We start from the raw sequence: 26,430 nt of genomic DNA on the forward strand, positions 1-26,430 counted from the left end.
ACAGAAGAAACTTCAGTAGAATTCAATGACATTTCTTTATTCCTATCCCGTCCAAGAAATGCTCAAGTAATACCACAATAGCTGTAATACTACAATTATCTGCTTATTTTGACACCCCTTGATAATAACCGGTTAGCATCACAAATACAACTTGGCACGTACTATCCAATCAATAACAGAATAAATATCTTTCCAGTCCTTCAATTCTGTATTAACCTCATACAACAACTATGTTTATTAACTATCAGGGACGTAGCCATGGAGGGGGCTCAAGGGTTCGTACCCACTAAAACGGTAAGAGTAATATTATTAACATTCAAATTTAGGCTGTCCTATATTTTTTTTAAATTGAAAACAGATTTCAAAAGGCATTACAGTTAACTTTTAAGGCTTAATTTTTACATAAAGTTTGGAAGGGACCTCGTGTACTTGGGGAGGATTTCCCTGATCCCCTTTTCCGGTGTCGCCGAATCGACATCCTGGCTACATCCTTGTCAACACAAATCGTTGTCGTGTCCAACAGATATCTACTTTTTTTAAAAAAAAATAATCATTTTTCATTCACTTTAAAAAATTGACATAAAAAAAATTTCTTTTACCTTACATTCAATATTTAAATCTAGGAGTACAGAATAACTCTGGATGTTTTTCATAACATATTAGAAGGGGAGCGCGTGGGAATTCTCGCCCCGGGCGCTTACAACCCACGCGACGGCCCTGTCTCTAGTGTTGTCCACGAGACAAGTCGAGAAAGAAGGTTTTCTCATCCCGGATGTCTCGTATCGTCTCAATTCTAGAAGAATTCTTTGTTGTCTCGTTTCAATTTTGTCTCGTCTCGTCTTTTTAATTTATGCTCTGATCAACGAACTTAAAAAGTTCGTTACTGAATTCTCTATGTCTCTGTCTCTCTGTCTGTCTGTCTGCTATTTGCGACCGTTCCCGAGATATTGGCCAAAAAATGGCCGACTTCCGGAGATTTAAGGAGCCATATCTCGGGAACCGTAAGTCATAGAGAGATTATATTGGTGTTGTTCATCACCTAAAAGGATGGTGAACATTTTGGTACCAAATAGTAACCGATGGCCACTGGTTTGGCCAATGGCCAGCTGTATAGTGGTCACTAATTAATATCGGTACCAAAATGCGTACCATGCTCTTAGGTATTGACTAACACCAATATCATCTCTCTATGACTTACCGTTCCCGTGATATTGGCCAAAAATGGCCAATTTCTAGATATTTAATAAGCCATAGCTCGGGAACCGTAAGTTGTAGAGATATGATATTGATGTTGATCAATACCTAAGAAGATGATGAACTTTTTGGTACCAAATAGTAAACGGTGGCCACTGTCCAAACGGCCACTATCCAACTGACCACTGGTTTTGCCAGTGGCCATCAATTAATATTGATACGAAAATGTGTAACATCCTATTAGGGCTTGATTCACACCAATGTCATCTCCCTATGACTTACCGTTCTCGTGATATTGGCCAAAAAATGGCCAATTTCTAGATATTTAACGAGCCATAGCTTGGGAACCATAAGTTGTAGAGAGATCATATTGGTGTTGATCAACACCTAAAAGGATGGTGAACATTTTAATACCAAATAGTAACCAGTGCCCACTGATTAACTGTCTACTGGCCAACTGGCCACCGTTCCCCAGATATTGGCCAAAAAAGTTCAAATTTCTAGATATTTAAGCAGCCATATCTCGAGAACTATAAGTCATAGAGAGATAATATTTTACTAATTTTTGCGAGAGAGGGAAGAAGGTGCAGATAAAAAGATTTACTTTTACATCTAGGAACAATGAAAGTTTTCCTTCCCGCTCCATCTCTCCATTCTTTTTAAGTTAGTTCTGGCAATGCTCATGGAATATTCTCAACTGTTTTTTCTTTTTTTTTATTTTATCTAGAAGTTATCACAATCCTATCACACTTCACGAAAGGTCCACGAACGGCGTGATATAATAACATTTTAAATAAAATGTATTATTAGCGTAACGCAGTGGTTCCTAACATTTTATAACTGACGGCACACTTTACTGAACTCCCAGGATCGAGACACATTTATTTATTTATTAATTAATAATATAAATTATAATAGTACAAGCCTAATAAAGTAGTGACTAAGTGATACTCACAAGGGACATCACCCAATTGTCCGGCTCCGATTTCAATGAATTTTTTGTCGCTGATAGAGGACATGTATTCATTACTTGTGATGACAGAAATTTTTGCCATGGTGCATGTTTTCTATTTTTTAATATTTTTTTTAAAGGTTGTGATGTGGTTAATAGAGATTACTGCAGAAGTCCCTTACTACCCTTTGTAAACGGAGTGTTAATGAAAGAACAACCATGTAGATACGTATAGGGCCTAAGGGAAGTCGTATGGTACGTATGACCTTGACGGCAGTCATCTTGAAATCCGCCATTTTGAATTAAGGTTAAGTTTTTTAAATGGGAATAGGGTAATATGATACATAATTTCGGGCTAGAATTTAATCAGGAAGACAATGGTAAAGTTAGTTTTAAGATGTGCTCATTTGGTGAAAAGTTACAGGCATATTAATTGTTTATACTTACTATGTGCGTAAGTCCCCTACCTCCGCTTCTAACCCGCGTATTAATGATAATAAGTGGATAAAGGTTTCGGTAATACATATTATGCCTAGAGGGAAGTGATACGATAAGGGTATCATTGACGGCAGCCATCTTGAAATCCGCCATTTTGAATTAAAGTGAAGTTTGGAAAACTGAAAACCATAGCATGTGGCACCAAATTTTAATAGTAAATTTTCCCCAAAAGCCAACGGTATGCTTATTTTTGTTCTATAGTTAACCAGTATGAATTTATGACTCTTCTAATGTGCACGAAACGTCCATTATTCGATCTTTCAAATTGGCAACACTCCAAATTTTCATCGTATGTTTTAAGATTCCAACTGGCACTTTGCAATTGTTTCCATGGCTCATGTTTTCTAAACTTATTACATTTTTTTTTAAGAGTTGCGATTTGTCAGTTCATGAATAGTGTTGGGATAAGCATCCAGCAATCTTTCTGAATTTTGAAGACTTGCCATGTAATTATTAATTTCCTAGGCAGTGTAACTATTTATTTTAACCCAGAGTACATGAGGAACCTATGGACCCATGTGATGTAAAGAAATACAAATGAAATTATGAGAAATTGGTGTAACACGAACTCAAAATTATCATGGAATGTAGCCTACATGTTGCGCAAACGACAAACAGTATTTTTTTTAAAAAAATAAATACAACTTTACAACTTTAAAGGAACAGCAGCAATGATAGAAAATATCAAAGAGACATAATATGACTGTCACATTAAAATTACTATTACTATTAATGACTGTTACTATTAAAATTTGGTGCCACATGCTATGGTTTTCAGTTTTCCAAACTTCACTTTAATTCAAAATGGCGGATTTAAAGATGGCTACCGTCAATGATACCCTTATCATATCACTTCCCTCTAGGCATAATATGTATTACCGAAACCTTTATCCACTTATTATCATTAATACGCGGGTTAGAAGCGGAGGTAGGGGACTTACGCACATAGTAAGTATAAACAATTAATATGCCTGTAACTTTTCACCAAATGAGCGCATCTTAAAACTAACTTCACCATTGTCTTCCTGATTAAATTCTAGCCCGAAATTATGTATCATATTACCCTATTCCTATTTTAAAAACTTGACCTTAATTCAAAATGGCGGATTTCAAGATGGCTGCCGTCAAAGTCATACGTACCATACAACTTCCCCCTAGGTCCTATACGTATCTACATGGTTGTTCTTTCATTAACACTCCGTTTACAAAGGGTAGTAAGGGACTTCTGCAGTAATCTCTATTAACCACATCACAACTTTTAAAAATTATTAAAAAATAGAAAACATGCACCATGGCAAAAATTTCTGTCATCACAAGTAATGAATACATGTCCTCTATCAGCAACAAAAATTTCATTGAAATCGGAGCCGGACAATTGGGTGATGTCCCTTGTCAGCATTGTTGTTGCTATTAGAGACCATAGCCACTGATACAGTCCGTCTCAAACTTGATATTAATTAATTGTTAAATGCTTCATAATTTTTAGATTCACAAGTCATACTTTTTTGCAACGAACTGGTGGGGATTAGTGGTATTATGATCTGCGCATCTTTAGAAGTTGATACGAGTACAAATCACGTTATCAATTTATGGTTTTTATATTCTATGAATCACTTAGCACTATAGCACGGCCAACAAGAGATGGTCTCTGACGTTCCTTACCACATGCGGTGAGACATTGCAGCCCCTACTTTGATACCAGTGTTACCAACCACGATTACTGTCTTATACCATTAATTAAATTGCCACTACAGTTGGACCCCCCAAAAAAAAACCTTGACACGCGAGTAGTGGTAATCTCACTGCGAGCTGTCAGAGACGTTCTCTTACTGGATGCATTATAAAACAGTGTTTGAGATCTAAGTTTTGGCAGTGATGTAATGCTAATTTTTTATGTGGGTGTACGTTCCATCCCTTGTTACGCACAAGCATACAGACACACCCACACACACACAAATTTTCTTCAAATACTTCTTATCTGAACGAAGACAAAACAACAACAAAAAATGTTCATTTTCACCCTCTCCCTCTCTTTGCCCAGTAGGTTGCGGAAAAACTACTACTAGTAGCTACTTGATCGAAATCAATCGCCGCTTTCTTTAGCATCAATTGCAGCTACAAATGAGCAGTACTAATCCGAGGTTTGCTGTTGTAGTTGATGCTATTGAAAACGACGGTGTATGCTTGAAATTAGACCAATGATAGGTCACATGTTTTGTTACTTTTGTGGAGGTCATTCCAGTTCCTGCTCTATGGTTTAGTGGCTCTGTCTAGCCTGCGTTAAGTTAATGGGCTAGAACTTCCAAGCTAGGACACTCCGTAGGAACATATATGGTACGTCTACGTAGCTAATGGTCGTCAAGAATCATCATTAACATAAGAATTCTGCTATTATCAGAAGGTCACTGGCTGCAAAGGAGAAGCTTCCATGCTTCACAGTCTTCAGCTAACCGCTTCGTCTTCATGCATTTTTTTTCTGATTTGAAAACTATCCATCAACTGTAGTCTCCTTCGCCCCTCCCTCCCTTTCCTGTCACCATACCCACTAGCACTTCCGTCACAACAGTTCCTTTTCATCCAATATTTTAACCACTTTTCTTCCTTTTTTCAATTACGCCTAAAATTGTTCTTTTCTCCCTCTCCATTTATTACACCCCCTCATTCGCTTTCCGCTTAACTTAGCTAATTCTCTAGATTTTTCTCCACACCCACAGTTTGAAAGCTTCCAGTTGTTTCTCATCACTTTTGTGTAATATCAACGTTTCTGCACCAAACAGTACAATAAATTACTCGAAACATTTTGCCAGTCCTTTTCTCAATTCTTTACTCAAGTATCCACAAAATATAATTTTCTTCCTTCTAAAAGCTTCTTTCACCATTATTACTATCCTTGCTTTTATTTCAGTTTGTACTTCGTCTCATCACTAATAATACTACCCAGGTATAGAATATTAATCACTTGTTCTATTTTCATCCCTTCTATTTTCACATTTCACACCGACCGCTTCGTTCCAACACAATGGCTTTTGTCTAATATTTATTTTCATCCCATATTCTTCATAGCCTTTTCTCAAGTTCTCGAACATCTTATTTATTTTATTTTCAGATTTCTCAGCAAGTGCCGTATCATCTGCAAAACCGAATACACCTAATCATTCTACCTCTTTTCACTATCTCTTCAAGATATATATTAAATAACGTCAGTGAGAGATAACATCTCTGTCGAACTCCTCTTCCAATTGCATTCTCTTCTGTCATTTCCTCCCCTCTTCTAACATTTACTTGTTCGTTCATACATAAGTTTCTTATGACTCTTCAATCCTTCCATTCCAACCCAACTTTCTTTAGAACTACCAAGAACAATTCCCAGTTTACGCAGTCAAATGCCTTTTCTAGACCAATAAATACAAAATACACTTGTTCGTTTATTTTTCTATAAACATTTCACCGATTACCTTAATAAGCATATTGTATCTCTTGTGCCGTTGCCTCTTCTAAACTCGAACTATCCCTCATCAATTTCTTCATTTGCTCTTCCATACAATCTTCTGTTCAGTATTCGAACCGTAATGTTTGCTGCTTGCGATATGAGACTAATAGTTCTATAATCCTCACATCTCTGTGGGTTCGATTTCTTAGCCAATGATAGCATGATAGTCTTCAGGAAATATTTTGGCCACTCTCCTGTTTCACATATTTCATTGCAACGTCAGAACAATTCTTTCTTCCTTGTCTTCCACATTCTTCATGAATTCGATTAGCATATTATCTATCCCGTTTGCATTTTCATTTCTAATCTTGGATATAGCATTTTCTAACTGATTCTAAAGAATATTAATCCTTTTATCATTCTCACGTAGTTCATTTTCTATTTCTACATCTGCATCCCGCTGTCTATTCCTACTCTCATATAGGGGCCGCGGTGGCTCAGTGGTAGAGCGTTGACCTCTTGTGCAGGGGGTTCTTGGTTCGATCTCCGCTCAAGTCAAGTGAACCTTTGTGGTCGACAAACACCGTGTGCGTGGATTTCCTCGGGATTCTCTTGTTTCCTCCCCTTTCTTCATTCATCCATTTCATTCATTTCTCATCACCATCGTCTCATTTAGCCTAGCTGGTATAATCGTGGGACGTAAAACTCAAAGATTTTCCTACTCTGATATATGTCCTCAACATATTCTTTCCATACTCCTAAGATTTCACTCCTCTCGCTAACTACTTTCCCATTCTTATTTTCTACTGCCATCGTAATACTCTCTTGCTTCCTTCATAGTTCCATAGATTTCACCTAATTGTATATTTCCTCATATTTCTCAACTCTTTCTAATTCTTCTATATCCTTACATTTTGTTTGGTAAAACTCTTCTCTTACACTGTTTGCTTCCCTTCGTAACTCATTGTTTAATTTCCTGTTCACTTTTCTGCCCTTTTCTGTATTAACCTGTTTTCACGTCCTTCTTTCCCTCATTTTTTGTTGCATCTGTTTTTTAGCCCATAGTTTCTTAGTTATTTTATGTTCGCGGTAACCTACTACTTCTGAAGCTTGCTGTTGACAAAGTTTAATATGCTTTCACAATCTATTATTACGTGCATCTATCCCTTCCTCGTTTGAGTACTTTTATTAGAAGTTTTCTACCAAAAGATTTCTTATTTCCTCGTTTTAAGCATTTCAGTGCTCAATTTCTTGTTGCCTACTTTCTTTCTTTTTCTTTTTGCCTATATTCTTCAACTTAATACCCACTTCGGCCAGCACAAGGTTATGATCAGAGAAAATGTTGACCCCAGGAAGGTTCTTCGCGCTCTTCAAGTTATTACGATACCTGTCCTGAACCATAGAATTAACAATTTTATTTGATATCCTAGGCCAATTATTGAGAATTTCCCTGTATATCTTTTCCTCTCGTGTTGGTTAAATCAAGTGCTCCTAATGAATTCTATCTACAGAAACTGACCATCCCCTCTTTCCTTTCATTTCTTTCACCAAAATCATACATGCCTACGACTTTATCTTCCTGTCGTTTCTCCCACAAGCACATTAAAACCTCTCATTACAATTACGTATGCACCCCCTCTTCTCCCTGTCTATAATTTCTTCATTTTCTCATAATTTTTCACTACTTCTCCAATTGAATGTGAAGTAATCGATAAATTAATCATCATGGTTGGAAATGGTAATTGCAAAAATTGCCATTTTGGATCAAAAGTTAAAACATATTTTGATCCAACTTGATTTAAAGTGTATGTTGTCAACTAATGATCTGCCACCATTTATCCAACAGTTTCAACCTCGAACTACCAATCACACTTTTACTTGTTTCGCAGGGATTACGTCTGCAACTGCTCGGCAAAGAACCTGATTACAATATACAGGGTGTCCGGAATGGGACCGATGGTTTTTAAAAGTATATACAGTAAAAGCTCCTTATTCGCGCTTCCTTCATTCGCGTTTTCACTATTCGTGGATTAAAAATATGCGACCCAATTCCTATATTCGCGGCTAAAGATTTATTTATTCGCGGATCTAATCAGTACGTACATACATAATAGTAAAAAGGATTCCAATAGGTATCCAACCCAATATCCTTTGTAAACGCCGTCAAATGGATTAATAAAATGTAAAATAGACCTTATTACAACTTTGCCTAAAGTATGTTGTTAAATGATATCACCGCTGTATTGGTTCGGCTTTGACGTAAGCCGCCTTCGCCGCGATCAGTGTTTATGGGAATGTAAACAAACAGAATGAAAGCAACCTTATTACTCAATGAATAAAGTAGATTTTTAAATGCCGCCACATTATTAGACGTTCCGTCCTTTGGTAAGAGCCGCTTTACGTGTTTTATTGTTTCGTCTTTCCATTCTTTACAAAAATTGTGATCGAGTAACACGTCTCTACCGATGTCTTCCTAATTTATACGGTAATGTCAACTAAAAAAATGAGAAACGAGTTTCGACACGAAAAAAATCTGTGTTACCGCTTAAAGTGAAAATAGAAATGCTTGATCGTTTACGCCTTGGAGAGTCGCTTGCATCCATATCACGCTCATTCAATGTCAACGAATCAACTGTACGATCGATAAAAAAAATCCGAAGATAAAATTAGGTCGTCTGTAGCTTCAACTTCACTGTCAGCGAAAATTGTTCGTGATCCAGCAATAGAAAAAATGGAAGTGGCGTTTTCATTATGGATCGAAGACCGCAACCAAAAAAGGGTGCCCCTGAGTGGTCCAATGGTTCGGGAGAAGGCAAAGCGTCTTTACGCTCATTTTAAAGAACCTGATGGTAGTTGTAGTGGTGAATGTACAGATGGAGGATTTCAAGCATCGGAAGGTTGGTTCAATAAATTTAAGGTGAGACAATCATTGCATAACATTAAAATCGTTGGAGAAGCTGCATCTGCAGACACTACTGCAGCAGAACGATATCCAGAAGAATTTGCAAATTTAGTAGCTGATGGAGGATACAAACCTGAGCAAATATTTAATGCAGACGAAACTGCACTGTTTTGGAAGAGAATGCCAAAAAAACATTCATTTCTAAAAGCGAAAAGTCTGCTCCTGTATTTAAGGCAACAAAGGATAGATTTACACTGCTGCTATGTTCTAATGTATCTGGAGATTGTATTATTAAACCACTGATGCTTTACAGATCGTTAAATCCTCGGGCTTTAGAAAATCAAAACAAGGACGACCTGCCAGTGTTTTGGTTTGCTAATAAGAAAACGTGGGTTACAAGCGCTATTTTTTGTGACTGGTTCCGGAATTGTTTTGTTTTTGAAGTTTAAACTTAGTTTTAAAAAAAACATAATTTAGACTTTAAAGCAGTTCTTGTTTTGGACAATGCACCAGGTCATTCTCGCGAACTTGAAACTATGCATCCAAATATAAAAGTGACATTTTTACCTCCCAACACGACGGCTTTGCTTCAACCTATGGACCAAGAAATAATCCAGGTCTTTACGCTCTATTACATTAGACGAACCTTCAAAATCGTATTGGATAATATGGAATGTAATCCTGGTATGAATGTTATGGAATACTGGAAGAAATTTGACATAGCAAAATGCATCCTAAACATAAAAGAATCATTGGAAGAACTGAAGCCACACACATTGAAGTAATGCTGGAAAAAAACTGTGGCCTGCTCTGACTGCGGAAAATGACGAAGAATGTGTGCAAATTCAAACTTTGACTGCAAACATAGCCGAAATTGCGAATGGAATAGGACGAGATGGGTTCGAACAGATAGAATCAAGTGACATTCAGGAATTGCTTGAATCGCAAGATGAAGATTTGACTGAAACCGACTTGGAGAAAATGTTAAATTCACAGCCCATTGAAGAAGAGGCTTCAACAAGCACTGGAAACGTGACATTTAATTTGAAAAATCTTAGTGAAGGTTTAAGAATGGCAAATGAGCTTTGTGATTTCTTTATGAAAATTGATCCGTCTATGGAACGAAGTCTTATTTTTAAGAGGCAAATTGCTAATGCCACTGCTGAATATCAGTCTGAATTGAAGGAGCTTTTAAAAACTGCCAAGCAAGAAAAAATTACAAAATTCTTCAAACTATTGCCTAAGCCTGAAGATAATAATTAATCAATATGGTCAAAAACTTCAATTACAGTAAATTGATTTTTTTATATATGCATTTTTTTTATTTTGTCACCTAGGAACATATCCCCTATAATCCCATATAAATTACCAATCCGTATTCACGGTTTCTGTATTCGCGGCATATTTATGGAACATATACCCTGCGAATAAAGAGCTTTTACTATAGTTTTAATATGGTCAGAGATACAGGAGGAAAAAAAAAACATTTATATTGCAGGAAAACTCAAAAAGTTTTGTTGAGCAAATTTTCATACTTGAACAACTAACAGTGACGGCGCTAGTATCGCCGATAAACGGAAATGGCGTAGGCAGTCGAAAAGGTGCAATGCATATGGTGGTTTGCAGAGACAAAAAGTGTTGTTCAAGTTCAACGAAACTTTCGACGTGTTTACTACAAGGATCCTCTATCACGCAATAGTATTCAGGCGTGGAAGGATCATTTTTTATCAACGGGGAGTGTAGTGAAACAATACAACGGTGGTAAATTGCGTGTCAGAAGAAAATGTGGAAGCAATAAGAGAGTATTTCTCACGTAGCCCGAGGAAGTAATTCGCGCAGGGAGCAGGCAATTGGCAATTCCAAAGTCAACAATGCTTGATATGGTACACAAACGATTACGTTTGCGCGCGGGTAAAGTGCAATTGTTGCAAGAAATTAAGCCCAATGATAAGCCACAGAGAGCAGCATTTGCTACTGAAGTTCAGGGCAGGATTGATTATGACCATAATTTCCTATTGAATGTTGTTTTCTCTGATGAGGCAACTTTTCACTTGTCTGGCTGTGTTAACAGACACAATGTTAGGATGTGCGGATCTGAGAATCCGCATGCGTACATAGAACATTCTAGAGATAGTCCCAAATTGAATGTCTGGTGTGCTATAACACATAACGCAGTTATAGACCCTTCTTTTTCATAGAGCAAACCATAACAGGAAATGTGTTCTTAGACATGTTTCAACACTTTGCTCTTCCCCAGTTACAAAATTTGCAACCTCAAGTGATATTCCAATTGGATGGTGCCCCGCCACATTGGAGCCTACAAGTGGGGAGTACCTTGATACTGAATTTCCTGGCCATTGGATAGACCGTGATGGGCCAATTAGGGGCCTCCACGCTCTCCTGATGTTTCCCCCGGGACTTCTTCCTGTGAGGGTATGTGAAAGACCTTGTGTATTTTGGTGAATGTGTAACTTTGATGAACTGAAGAACCGTATTAGAAATGCGATTTCTTCAGTAACACCTCAGATATTACAGAATACGTGGAGAGAGATTGAGTTCAAGCTAGATATTGTAAGAGTTACAAATGAAGCTCACGTGCAGTTACACTGAGTTAGAATGACTTGTACGTAAAAGCAAATAAACTTTTTGAGTTCTTCTTTAAAATGTATGTTTTTTTTTTCTTCTGTATCTCTGACCACATTAAAACTATACACTTTTAAAAACCGTCAGTCCCATTCCGGACACTCTGTATGGGTAATGTTGACAGTTACCTACCCCTTTCCACTATTGGATGTACTGTCTGCGCTGCTTGATCTAACAAGTAAGGGACCATATGGTTGTCGCGCAAATCAGATGCAGACATACACCATCTGGTTGAGCATGGAAAGATATGGGAAACACAGAAATTTAAGGTGCTAAGGGCCATAGGGGGCGGAGCGAGGAAAGGGGAAACATTGAATGTCGGCAAAATTGAAGAAAGTCAGTAATGACGGGAAAAGTTAATTTCTTGCAAACAGGGAAAGAAAGTCAACCAAAAGAAAGAAACTAAATATAACAAGGGCATCAAGAACGAAGAAATATCATAATCTGGGTTGTCGTCCGGACCGCAGTGTTGCCAGCGCTGCATAACATTGATATGGAAGGTATAGCACAGTATAGCAATTCATGTACTACCATGAGCAAAATAAATGACGCGTCTCTTTATTTTGAAGTTTTTTTGAAAATATCCCCGTTTTCTTTATATGTTCGAAATTTCGGAAGGTTTCCCCAGCAGGACAGGTTAATAACAAACCCGTTTTTAATATTTGTGTTAGATATTAGCTTAAAATAAAGAAATTAGAAGCAAAAAACATTAAATCGACAGAAATCTCGAGAATTACCAACTCTGCTAAAGTGGGAAATTTTCAAGAACGCGAGGGAATTCTGCAGTTCAACACGAAGCAGCGACATCTATGTCATTGAGAGAAGCGTGGATTAGATCTACAAACGAAAATTTTAACGAAATATTTCTAGTATGTCTTATTATATGCATTATCAGCGAACTCCAAATATATGAATATATGCTAAGTATTAACGTATAGATAGTGCAAATAGTGGAAATTACCTATGGAAAAAGACGAATTGTTAGCCCAATCGTAATGAAAAATCGTCTTTACTGTAGAACAGGTTCAGCTTACGTAAGAGAGCAAATAGCTCAGTTAGGTAAAGCAACGAGTTTGTATACCGAAGGTAGACGGTTCGAATCCCGTGGAAGTACTGTTGTCATTTTTATCACTAAGGTTATTTTATTTATTTTTTATTTGGGAAAGAATCAAATTGTAACATATGTGTAAAACTCATGACGATACCAAAAAAAAAAAAAAAAAAAAAGAAAAGAAAGAAAATATCGTCGCATTTGCATTAGTGTCTCTAATTTTTGTTTGCAAACAGATTCGTAATTATTTCCCCTGTGCTCACTGATGCATAACGAATGTTTTCCAGTAAATGTTAATTCTAATTTGGAGAATTTTAGAGTTTCACAATGTTTCTCACTACATAGTCTTCTATCTACGTGTTTGGATATTTTGATAACAGATTTCCCTATTAAATGTTTAATTTTCTCTATAAATATTTGTCTTAAATTGAAATTGTTTTGAATTTACTACATAAGCAAAGTTGCCCGAAGGAGGGGAGCTCAAGTAATAGATATTCTACGTAAAAGCAACCTATTGTAGAATGATTATGCTTCTTACCTTCAGCACATAATCTTAACATTAGAGAGTCAGAGAGAGAAAAATCCTGGTTTTTCCTCCTCTATGACCACCCATCTTAAACCTCTACATATCATTGTTCGTCTCACATAATTTCGGCTCTCCAAAGACATTCATATTTATTATTATTATTATTATTATTATTATTATTATTATTATTTAACACTCTTTATTCTACGTGCCATCTCTCCATTTTTCGATACAGCCCCCTTAGTACTATGAAACTCTCTTCTTCCATAGTGAAATGGAAAAAGATCATATAATTGCCACTACTTTACAAGAATATAAACCAAAAACGTCAGTAGAAAGCACATTATAAAATTTACTTTTTGAGGCTCGTTTTGGTGCCCCTCTTTCTCTGGCGCCCCGGGCAGTCGCCCGGCCCTTAGTCCGCCCTTGAAAGTACGGACGCATAACTAAGGACTGCGGAGGAGAGGTTAACCTTCATGTTATGCCACTGGTTTGACGTGTTTGATATGTTCAGTAAGTTATCAGTTGGTGAAATAATTTCGACGGTTACTGATGTTTAAAATTTAGCTAAGACAAAGCTACCTAATCAAATACATTTGATATCGCGATGTCACAATTTGATTTTTCCTCACATAAAAAAGATAAAAACAATAGTAATAAAAACCCTTACTCGTACTGGGCTCCTAACTAACTAACAACCTAATTCTTACAGACTAGTTGCTCTGACCAACTGAGTTTCGATTTCTTACGCGAAAGAAGTCTGTTATATTAAGAGGCATGCTTTTCATTATCAAAACTGTTCGAAGTAATACGAACATGGCTTAAGAACAGAGACGGAACTGAATTACCACTCGATTGACCTTGAGGGCAAATCACCAAAGCGTAACTATAACGTAAGTTCAGCATGCATTTCTCTGGAGTTGTGTTCAGTATTCCTATCTGCCAGTCATGCTTGTTCGTAGGAGTAATATGTTACAAACCTAACCTTTCGATAGAGCACAATGACAGAGAATCAAAATTAATGAATTCTTGCCCTTGTGAACTTGGGATACCACCATGTGCAATAAAACTGTCGCGTCTTCTGAAGTGATATTTTATCGAAAATAACTCGTTTTCCTTTATATATCCGAAGTTTTTGAGGGTTTCAAAATGAGGAAACGTTACTGACAAACAAGGACGCATTTAGGGGTGGGTCCAGGTGGTCCGGACTCCCCTCTGAAATCCCAACTTCTCTGTAAATTTAGCCTAAATTTAAGGATTATCTTTTAAATTTTATTATAATTTATCCTAATATTGAAGTCGGACTTCTCCCGAAATAAATTACTGCATACGTGCCTGCTGACAATTTTCAATATATCCCTTAAATAAGTAAAATAACTAAATTAGGAGCAAAAAAGCTTCAACACGGGCTAACTTTTGTCCACTGCCAATATTGTTAGAAGGGATATTAATAGCAAAAACTGCTAGGCAATGCTGAACCTTGGAACTTCACTCCGAACAGCAAGCGTATTATTGAGAACTACATATGAAACATTTTATCAAAACTTATCTAGCTTTTACCTGGCATGAAATTATTATATACACCAAAATTCACTCTCCTAAAATGTGTATCTAAATATTGCTCTACGTATCTACGAAGCAATGAAAATTATTTATCGAAATATGTGAGCAGGGAATTCTAACAGCCAGCCATTTTATTTAAATCGTAGTAAACCCTGTAACCGGGTGTTAACGTGAAGACAAAGCTTGGTCCATTGGTAAAGTGTTGGAAGAATATAAACTCAATGTTCGTAGGTTCGAATCTATCCACTCACCATAACATTTTGTTCTTATGTGTAACGATGAAATAAGAAAGAAAAAATGTATAACCGTTAAGACAAAACTTCAACCAAGTCTGAAGAGAACAATACTAAAATAGTAATACAATGACGTCAACCAAAAATTATTTCATGTAGCGTTTGGACGAAATTACAGCTGTTAACAATTGCAGAAATAAAAACAGGCTGTAATGCAGTCTAGACTTCTGAATGCATTTACTTCCTGAAAACTTCCGTCTCGTCATTGGTATGCCGTTAATCATTGTAAAACCTTTCAATTGGAAGTGAAATGACACAAACTAAAACAGTTTTAAATCAATAAATGTCTATGTGTAAAAGTAGGTGTCTTTTATCTGTAGTTCTGAGTTCCTTTTACTTTGAAGTGACAAATGAGAGAAGAAAGTATGGTGTTCGAAAAAAAAAATCAAATTTGAGATTTCAACGAATTTACACGTATTATAGCCCCTAACACCGAAAAAGTTATTTTTCGATACATGTCCATCAGTTCGTTCGTCCGTTCGCTACACTTTTCTGTGCACTCGCCTAGAAGCCATACCGTTCAACTTATCTGCACCAAATTTTAGTTTAAGATTTTCATAGTATTTCCTATAGTTTTTTTTATTTCCCTCCTACTCCCAAAACAAGGGTAGTTTCCTGTACGATGAAAATAAAAAAAAGATATTTTCTCATAACTGGCTCTAACGATCTTGTTTTCTTTCTTTTTTTATAAATCAATATTTAATTAGCAACCCTATTTTGTGGTATAAGGCATTTATCTGAGAAAAATCTACAAGGGGTAGTTTATGCTAAGGGGGTGAGTTTTTCTCAATGATTTTCTCAAAATGGACTCAAATGTTTTCGTTCATATTTCATAAATAAAGATTTCATTAATAACTTATCAATATGGCATAACTCGTTTGTCCTAAAAAATGCGAGGGGTAGTTTATTCTTGGTGGAGTGTTGTCTGGGCGATTTTCTCAAAAACGACTCAAAAGAGTTTATTCATATTTCAAAAATAAATATTTCGTTAATAACCGAACAATATGGCAAAACTCGTTTGTCCTGAAAAAATATGCGAGGGGTAGTTTACTCTTGTGGGTGTTTTTCCTCCACGGTTTTCTCAAAAATGAGTCAAGCAATTTTGTTCGTACTCAGAAATAAATATTTCATTAACAACTTAGTAATATGGAATAACTCGCTTACCCTGAAAGAATCCTCAAGAGATAGTTTATTCGGGGAGTTATTTTTCCCTCACGATTTTCTCAAAAATTACTCGGACAATTTTATTGATAATTCATAAATAAGTATTTCATTAATAACCCTGTATTTTAGTATAAGTCATTTCTATGAAAAACAATTACAACGGATAGTTTATTTTTGGGGTCAAGGTTTTTTCCCCGACAATTTTCTCGAACGACAGGCGATTTTGTTCAAATTTCGCAAATAAATATTTCATTAATAACCAAAAGTATATCTTAACTCATTGTTCGAAACAATTCACAAGAGGTAGGTTACTCCTGACGTGTTCTTTTTGAACGACTTTCCCAAAGTGACTCATTTGACTTTTTTCATATTTCATAAACAATGATTGCATTAATTGGTCTATTATATGTCTAATGAAAATGTGCTCAAAGTGTGAGTTAGTTTTGTAATGTGGATTTTCTTCAATCAAAGTTTTTTATTCGACAATCTGACATTCGATGTATTTGAATAATACGATAATTTTATTCGTATTATCCAAATACACACTTCAGTAACAACTGCGGCCTAACACAGTTAAGAAATTGAATTGAAAAAGTTTAGTGCGGTGGCCCTGTAGTTGAATATTTTTTGAGAAACTCCCTAGCTTTTTGTGGTAAACTCAGGCTTTTCTTTTTCGAGCGACAAAAGAGAGAAGAAAATATAGTGATTGTGAAAATAATATCAAATTCAGATTTCAACGGATTTACATGTTTCATGGCGTCTACATACCGAAAATGTGACTTTTCGACACCCGTCCTTCCGGTCCGTCCGTTCGGCACACTTTTATATGCACTCGCCTAGAGGCCATACCGTTCAACTTATCTACACCAAATTTTAAACTTAGGGTTTACTTAGTATTCTTACAGGAGCTTTTCCATTTTTTCCTACCACCTAAAATAAGTGTGGTTTACAAACAGCCGAAAATCGAAAAACGCTATTTTCTCAAAAATGGTTTTAACAATTTTGTTTATTTTTCATTAATCAATATTTAATTAACAACCCTATATTGCAGTATCAGATATTTCTCTTAGAAAAATTTACGAGGGGTACTTTATTCTTGGAGGTGACTTTTTCTCGACGATTTTCTCAGAAAAGACCCTGGCGAATTTTGTACACACTTCATAAATAAATATTTGACCTTACAACATGGTATAAGTCAATTGACCTGAAAAATATATGAGTAGTAGTTTATTCTTGGACTTGAATTTATTCCCAGTGAGTTTCTCAAACACGACCAGTTGGCAACCCTGTATCTCGACAACGAAGCTGAATTCGAAAACTGCAAGAGGACCATTTGTCTCATTTTGATGTCACGAATCACCTCCCGAAGTTTGTGGACATCTTTCAGGTTCACCCTTAACACGTTGACTGCCACGCGTAATTTCGGATTATGGGTGGGTTCAGGCCAAACGTTCATTTTTTTTACTTTTCAACTTTTGTGACATTTTTAATTTGATCTTTCAGTTTTTAATGGTTTCAGTGTTGTTTTTGATGTTTTTAGATGTTTTCAGCCGTGTATACTTTAGTATACACATGGCCTGGGACGGTTCATAGTCCTTTCCAAGCCACGTGTATACTAAAGTATACACGGATAATATATTGTTCCGTTCACTCTTATTTAACGTTATAATTGTGTCTTTACCATGATACAATGTATAATATAGTTTTCATGGGTAGGTTGCTTTTTATACTATCTTTTTGTTGCTGGCATAATATATTGTTGAAAGGAATATTACTAATCTTGTTTCCCACAGTAATTCAATAATGATTTTTCTGTCACTTGCTACAGCCCCAAAAAACGTATAATGCAAGGCCATTTGATTATATATATATATTCATTGAAGACTTCCCTATATTGTAGTCGACAATGTATTGAGCTTTTGCTTTACCTTCACCTCTCCTGTTTGTTTGGATGCAGACAGTTGTGCAGTGCTTTGTTGAAGCCATCAATACTTCCCCCATGTCTTTCCACTTGCTCATTTACCTGCTCATTCGCCTATTGTTCCAGAGAAATCTCTTAGTATAAAAGATTTTAGAGAAGAAATTATCCTGTCGTTAGCAACCCTAAGCAACCAACCCCAACCTCAAGAAACAACCCCAACGGCAAAAAAAGGAGAACTCTCACTATTTGGTTGACAGAAAGTTCTGGGAAAAATCCAAAAAGGGGCGATGTGTTTTGTGTTTAAAAATTATGGAAGAAGTGGTCAGCTAATAAATGGCAAACTGAAACGTGCACCTCAAATTGTGACCTATTGTGACATCCGCCCTAAGAGTCCATATATGTGTAGAGACTGCTTCAGTGAGATTCATTAGATTTGTCATATTTCCTTCTAATAACAGGAATTAGATATTAGAAGGAAATCATATTAGATATTAGTGATTAGTGATCATATCAGATATTAGATATGAGAAGGAAATCACTAATTCATATTTCTTTCTAATTACAATTCAGGAAAGCTTTAATCGTTTGACATTTATCAGATTTAGGTGCGTTTTCTCCATGTATTACAATTTAGGAAATAATGTTTTTATGTACTGTAGTGCAAAAATACATTATATACATTGTTCAAACAAAATGTAAAAAGAAAACAGCATACCTATATATTTATAAGTTAGTTTTGCTTGCTGTTTTTTGTTTTTAAATGATACATATAGATATTGTACCAACAAGCAGGTTTCAATATAAAAGAAAATTCTGTACTAGATTCAAAACTTGATCCCTCTTCCCCAGAAAACAAATTCCATAAACTGACAGGAAAATAAAAGACACTCAGGTCACATGTAATATCTCTCCTAAGGGCAAAGTAGGATGTTCAATAGTTAAGAACACACATGACCGAGAAGGAAACCTAGTGTGTGTATACTTAAGTATACACGTGGCCTGTACTTACCTACGCCGTGTGTATACTTAAGTATACACGTGGCAGTGAACGTGTTAATGAAGCTTCTTTTCGAAAATTTAACTATTAACTTTAGGCATTGTTTATCTTTTTTTAAATCACAAATGTCGTTATTAATTTTAAGGCAGAGAACTACTTCTGAGAGAATAGATCTTGAAAAATAATTTTAAAACTTAGACTTTTGTTTTCGAGACATTCCAGACAAGACGAGACATTTTACAAGCTATCTCGTGTCCAAAACATTTGCCTCGTATTATCTTGGGTGTCACAAAGCGCGTCTTGTCTCTTTCTCGAGACATGTCTTATCTCGTGCGCATTCGTTAACACTTGGGAATGATTATCTTTCTACTCAAAGCATTGTTTTTATAATGGTTGCATATTTATGATAATTGCTGTCCACATAAATTACAGTCCTTTCAGTTGAATTAATTATTATTATTATTATTGAAATTGCAATATCTAGTTTAACGTTGGACGATTATGCACCTACGCTAAGGGAGAATGATGATGAATGAAATGGTGAAGTGAAGAAAGTGGGAGGAAAATGGAAAATCTCAAGAAAACACATACCCATGCACACGGTATTTGTCCACCTGAAATTTCACTTGGCACGAAGTGGAATCGAGCCACGGACCCCCTGCACCAAAGGTCCCTGCAATGCTTTATTATTATTATTATTATTATTATTATTATTATTATTATTATTATTATTATTATTATTATTATTATTAATAATAATAATAATAATAATAATAATTGAAGCGAGCTTAACGAGTTTCAACCGTACGGTACGACTCAACCAACGTTTGGGTGCCTGTTCGTTCGTCTGCTCCTCTCATAAAAGACATTTCATTTTAATGAAACTAGTAAGTGCCTTCTTTTAGCTCTGCGAAGTAACTATTGCTTAAAATATGAATCTGCAAAACATAAGAGGTAAAATTAACCAAATGGTGCAAGTTTCCACTTTTATATACAAAACAATTTTGCAATATCAACTACGTGAATCTTGTCCCATAAAGAAGCCGAAACCCCTACACCGAAGAGCCCTCCGAGATTTGATCATTGTCCACACGGACTGAAATTGTCATTTGAAGCCAAGACTTTAATATGAAGCCAATAATTTCTTTAAAATAGACGGAAAATTCGGAAGTTATAAGCATTTTCATATTTTTGCCTTTTCCCATAAGGGAGCCGTAGCCCCCTATACTGAAGACCCCCCCGGAGATTTGATCATTGTCCACTCGGACTGAATTTGTCATTTGGAACCAACACTTTAATACGAAGCAAAATATTTCTTTAAAATAGACGAAAAATTCGAAAGTTATAAACATGTTAATAATTTTGCCTTTTCTCATAAGGGGGCCGTATTAGCCTACACTGAAGAGCTCCACGAGATTTGATCATTGACCACTTGGACTGAAATTCTCACTTGAAAAAAAAAACTTTAATATGAAGCCAAAAATTAACTTTTACATCAATTTAAACTGACTGGGTTCCGGTTCCCCCCACTATTGTTTAGTTTAGTTAAGTGGTAATTTGTGACAGCTTCACATCATCAAAAGAATGTTTCACTTCCCCTCCCCTCCCCCAGGAGTTCGTGCTGGATCCACCACTGGAATCAATAGACACTCTTCCTATTCTTTTTGTCACCCTTGATTGTGTAGGGGCTCCCTCGTACAAATAAAGAAGCGGTAATATTACAATCAAGGGGCGCTATATATTAGGTATTTTTTTAGTTACCTACCCCTAACCGCACAGCGCCATCTTTCGTAGAATAAAAAATATTACGTGATATTCCAATCATGAAAGGGGAGAGGCTGCTGTAAATATATTTCTTATTCATTTTGTCTGTCCTGCTTATCAAAAATTACTTTCTGTTGGAAGGCTACTGAAATGAGAGGGGCAAAATAAAAAGTCGTACCTCCTCCTACATGGTTGCTCAAATAAGTACTAAAGAAAGCATTTTAAACTAAGATATTTTAAGATTTAAACTAGGAAACTAAGATATCCTACATTATGTAAGGATGGCATATTCAGGATTATTATTATTATTATTATTATTATTATTATTATTATTATTATTATTATTATTATTATTATTATTATTATTATTATTATTATTATTATTATTATTATTATTATTTGAATGTTTTTGGAGCACCGAAATTTTGTGAGACGAACAATGATATGTAGAGGTTTAAGATGGGTGGTCATAGAGGAGGAAAAACCAGGATTTTTCTCTGTCTGACTCTCTAACGTAAAGATTATGTGCTGAAGGTAAGAAGCATCATTATTCTACAATAGGTTGCTTTTACGTAGAATATCAATTACTTGAGTTCTCCTCCTTCGGTCTACTTACCTTATGTAGTAAATTCAAAACAATTTCAATTCAATACAAATACATTGTAAAACTTTTCCGTAATTAAACATCTAGGGAAAATTAAACATTTAATAGGGAAATCTGTTATCAAAATATCCAAACACGTAGATAGAAGACTATCTAGTGAGAAATATTGTGAAACTTTATAAAATTCTCCAAATTAGAATTAACATTTACTGGGAAACATTCGTTATGCGCCAGCGAGCATATGGTGAGCAGTGAGCACAGGGGAAATAATTACGAAACTGTTTGCAAACAAAATTAGGGATGCTAATACAAGTGCGACAACAGCATTTTTTCTTTTTTTGGTATCGTCATGAGTTTTACACATACGTTACAATTTGATTCTTTCCCAAATAAAAAAATAAAAAAATAACCGTAGTGTAGTGATAAAAATGATAACGGCAGTTCCACGGGATCGAACCCGCTACCTTCAGCATACAGACTCGTTGCTTTAACTAACTGAGCTATTTGTTTTTTTACGTAAACTGAGCCTGTTCCGGTAGAGACGATATTTCATTACGATCGTCCTACCAATTCGTCCTTTTCCATATAGATAATTTCCACTATTTGCTCTATCTTTATGTTAATACTTAGCATGTATTCATATATTTGGAGTTTGCAGATAATGCATATAATAAGACATACTAGAAATATTCGTTAAAAGTTTAGTTTGTAGATTTAATCCACATTTCTCTCAATGACATAGATGTCGCTGCTTCGTGTTGAAATGCAGAATTCCCTCATGTTCTTGAAAATTTCCCACTTTAGCAGAGTTGGTAATTCTCGAGATTTCTGTCGATTTAATGTTTTTTGCTTCTAATTTCTTTATTTTAAGCTAATATCTAACACAAATATTAAAAGCGGGTTTGTTATTAACCTGTCCTCCTGGGGAAACCTTCCGAAATTTCGAACATATAAAGAAAACGGAGATATTTTCAAAAAACTTCAAAATAAAGAGACGCGTCATTTATTTTGCTCATGGTAGTACAAGGAAAAATATTAGTAACACAAAAGACAATTGAAAAGACTCTGTACACGTGCGTTAAAATGTTTAACGATAGTCGTGAGTGAATAATGTACATGAGAGAGGACAAATATAGACATGAAAGTGAAGGGGGTTGACTCTTGGACTCCAAACGAGGATGACACTCTTTACAACATGTCAGTTCCTGACGCTGTTCAGTTCTACAAAAAGCTGATTCCTCCAAAATGTACAGGCCTTATACAACCTGCTGATGTGTTCTTCTTTCGTCCATTCAAAAACATGGTGAAGTTCATCACAGATACGTTAGTGTTCTCCAGTATTAATGTGTGGCAACGTGAGAACTTTCTCCACCTTCAATCATTTGTTCATTACCAGTTTTCCTCTAGGCGATTCCAAAAGATGATACCCTTTGCGTTTCTCAAATGTGGCTACCCCATTGAACATCCTGGACAGTTTGAAACACCTTCCACATATTGCTTTGAAAAAGGACTATCAGAGGAATGCTGCAGAGACGCGTGCGACCAACTTGCTTTCATCCGCTGTGCTCACTGCGAGAAATGTTTGTGTGTTGACCAGGCATTCATTCGTGATCTTCACGTCAACTGCAATTAAACTACAAATGGTGCGTACTGTTCTCTGTTTCCCTCCATCTGTATTCACGTTGGTGTAATATTCACTCAAGACTACGTTAAACATTTTTACGCACGTGTACAGAGCCTTTTCAATTGTTTCTTTTTTTTTGTGTGTTACTAATATTTTTCCTTTTGCATGAATTGCTATACTGTGCTATACCTTCCATATCAATGTTATGCAGCGCTGGCAAAACTGCGGTCCGGATGGCAACCCTGATTATGATCTTTCTTCGTCCTTAATGCCCTTGTTATGTTTAGTTTCTTTCTTTTGGTTGACTTTCTTTCCCTGCTTGCAAGAAATTAACTTTTCCCGTCATTCCTGACTTTTTCAATTTTGTCGACATTCAATGTTTCCCCTTTCCTTGCTCCGCCCCCTATGGCCCTTAGCACCTTAAATTTCTGCGTTCCCCATATCTTTCCATACTCAATCAGATGGCGTATATCTGCAACTGATTTGCGCGACAACCATATGGTCCCTTACTTGTAAGGGGCAACATGCTGAATTAGAAGTTGCAGAAGTCCAGGAAGAGTTTACTGGGAGCAGTGATGACTGACGGCATAAGAAAGGGACCGAAGGTGAGTGCTAATAATTTCTTTACAGAAACTTTTTGTCACGTCATGTCTGCAACACTGACTCTACTTCACTCACTGCATGCTTGAGTACGCATTATATTGCACCATTCATAATTTTCACTCGAACTGATTAAATCAAATTTCGTGAAGTAACGAACATGGAACACCTTAGTTGACTGCCTCTGTAGCCGTGATCGTCTAGTGGTTAGGACATTGCGTTGTGGCCGCAATAACCCAGGTTCGAATCCTGGTCACGGCAAGTGGCTAATTTTTAAAATTTTATTTTCAGATTTTATTATTTTGTTTTTGAAATCAAATTTAATTTATTTTTATTATCTTATCTTACGCTGCTCTCCTAGCTTTCTATCATAATAGATTTTCAGAGTAGATGTAGATTTCAAAGAACAAAACATACAAAAAATCTGCATATTTTGAAGATTGCTGTTTAGAATGATAAACATCATTTAAAAAATCTGCAATATAATTTGAAATAGCATCCTTTACTTGTTTAATTACATTCCAATATCCCAAATGTTACTATTAGGTTGGCCTTTTATTGTAATTCCGAAGTTGTGAAAATTCGGAAGTAGAAGTATATTGTACTTCCTATAATAATAATAATAATAATAATAATAATAATAATAATAATAATAATTAGGGCCCGGATAATTATGTACTAAAAACAATGAAAATATGTACATATATATGCACATAAAATCTCAAAAATATGTAATAAAACCCTTCCAAAAGAGCAAAATATGTAAAATGAAAATACCAGCATTTTCTATTACGTTTTCTACATTTAACGTGTAAACACAATATTTATTCAATTACAGTGTTTACTACCTGTTACTTTTCCAGCACGATCTCCGCAACACTAAGAAACAGAATGAGTTTCAAATTTTCAGTCAGAAAACTTATCTTGTTATCGTGTATAAAAGAGTTTCTATGCACTAAATGGTCGTTTCACTTCACACAAAGTCTTGCTACATATTTATACTTTCAGAAATCATCCAAAGATCGTTCAACTGTACATTACGGAAGGATTATAAAACACTGGCCCGCCTACCTGTACAACGGATACTAACCTAACTTAACATAGCAACTGTTGAGCGAACAATTTCAAGATTGTCTTGAAGGCTAAATGATTATTTCTCCAAGGATTCAATAGTACTACTGAGACACGAAAAATTGCTCTGAATGTAGGCAATATCATGCTTAAAATTCCCGTCATCAAACATTTGTTTCGCTATTTCTATGGAAGATGCATCTTCAGAATCAAAATGTTGTAACACTTGTTTTACTGCATCGAAGTTCGTAGCATAGTAACACACAGCATCAATCCAGCTTCCCCACCTCGTTAGTACCGGCTGAGGAGGAAGATGTAGTTCAGGGAACAGTTCTTTAAATCTCTCAACTCTACTGGGAGCCTTCAAAAATACCTTCTTTGTATTTGAAATTAATGCATGCACATGTGAAAATCTAGAACAAACACATTCTGCAACAGGATAAAATGCGTGGGCAAGACAAGTTAGATGTAACAGCTTCGGATACAATACTTGCAAAGCTTCTGCAGTTTTGCACATGTACGGTGCTGCATCAGTCACTAGAAGGAAGACATTGTTATGCTTGATACCATCAGGCCACAATAGTCCTATAGCATCATTAAAGAGTTTTGCAATGGCTTGATGGTTGCATCGCGACAACAAATCACTAGTTAACAGGATAGGCTTGCTGACTTCATTAATTATCTTTCAACAAACCTATTACAACATTACCAACATGTCTCCCCTCTACATCAGTTGTTTCGTCAATTGACAACCAAATAGGACCATCACCGATTTTCCCACGAATAGAGTTCTTTGTTTCCACATATAAATCAGGCACGAAATGCTTTCTGATTGTAGATTCATCTGGAACTGTTTCGTGTGTGTATTGTTGCAGAAATTCACGAAGTACTGTAGACCTATTGTTTAGTTTCCAAATAGGGATATCAGCACATACCATAGCACGGCACAGATCACTTGAAAACTGAGACTTCCGTGGTCCTGGACTACTTTGAGCTTGAGATTCAGTTACTAGCAACTGCTTTTGTGGTTTAGGTTTTGAAGCTCGGGTCTGATGGCGTGATGTGGATATGTGTTCCACAACTTGGGAACGTTGAGCGCATGAGACACCCTTCTCACAAATCTGGCAATAAAGCACTTTTCCATCAGTGAAAAATGCTCAAACTCTTCCGTCCTTTGTCATCTTGCAAACAGAATTTGCTGACAGCACAGGAGATTAAATATTCCATAAAATAGCTCACACTTTCCCTACAGCATGCATTGTGACGGCAGGCGCTTCACTTTTGTCAATCAAGAGTTCAGTGTTACCAACTGCGTGAATGCAAACTTTCACGTATGATTTAATATTTTTCACCGAAGGAAAATATTAGTGGGGCGAGTTTACGACAACAACACGATAGGCAATCGTAAAACCGCGTCGCGATAGTAATTCGATTGAATTACTAATCTCACGTAAGGATGTGAGCGCTACTATCGCGACCGAGAGCGTACGATTGCTAATCAAATCAGGTTGTGTCCAACTCTCCCTACCAAACTACGCTTCAATACTATTTTAAAAGGGTGTAACGCAGTGAAACAATAAATAAGTAAATAAATAAAAATTAAAAATAAAGGAAACACTTTAAATTGAAAGAG

The 26,430-nt window shown here is 36.0% G+C and overlaps 1 non-coding gene across 1 annotated transcript; it reads left to right on the forward strand.

Moving 5' to 3' along the window:
- The first annotated feature begins 23,915 nt into the window (after positions 1 to 23,915).
- Positions 23,916 to 23,987, forward strand: TRNAH-GUG (transfer RNA histidin (anticodon GUG)). Its single transcript has one exon. It is a non-coding gene; the product is annotated as a tRNA-His (tRNA).
- The last annotated feature ends 2,443 nt before the right edge of the window (positions 23,988 to 26,430 follow it).

The sequence above is a fragment of the Thermobia domestica genome, chromosome 1 (assembly GCF_964235325.1).
Source record: "Thermobia domestica chromosome 1, izTheDome1.hap1.1, whole genome shotgun sequence".
Classification (NCBI taxonomy): Eukaryota; Metazoa; Arthropoda; class Insecta; order Zygentoma; family Lepismatidae; genus Thermobia; species Thermobia domestica.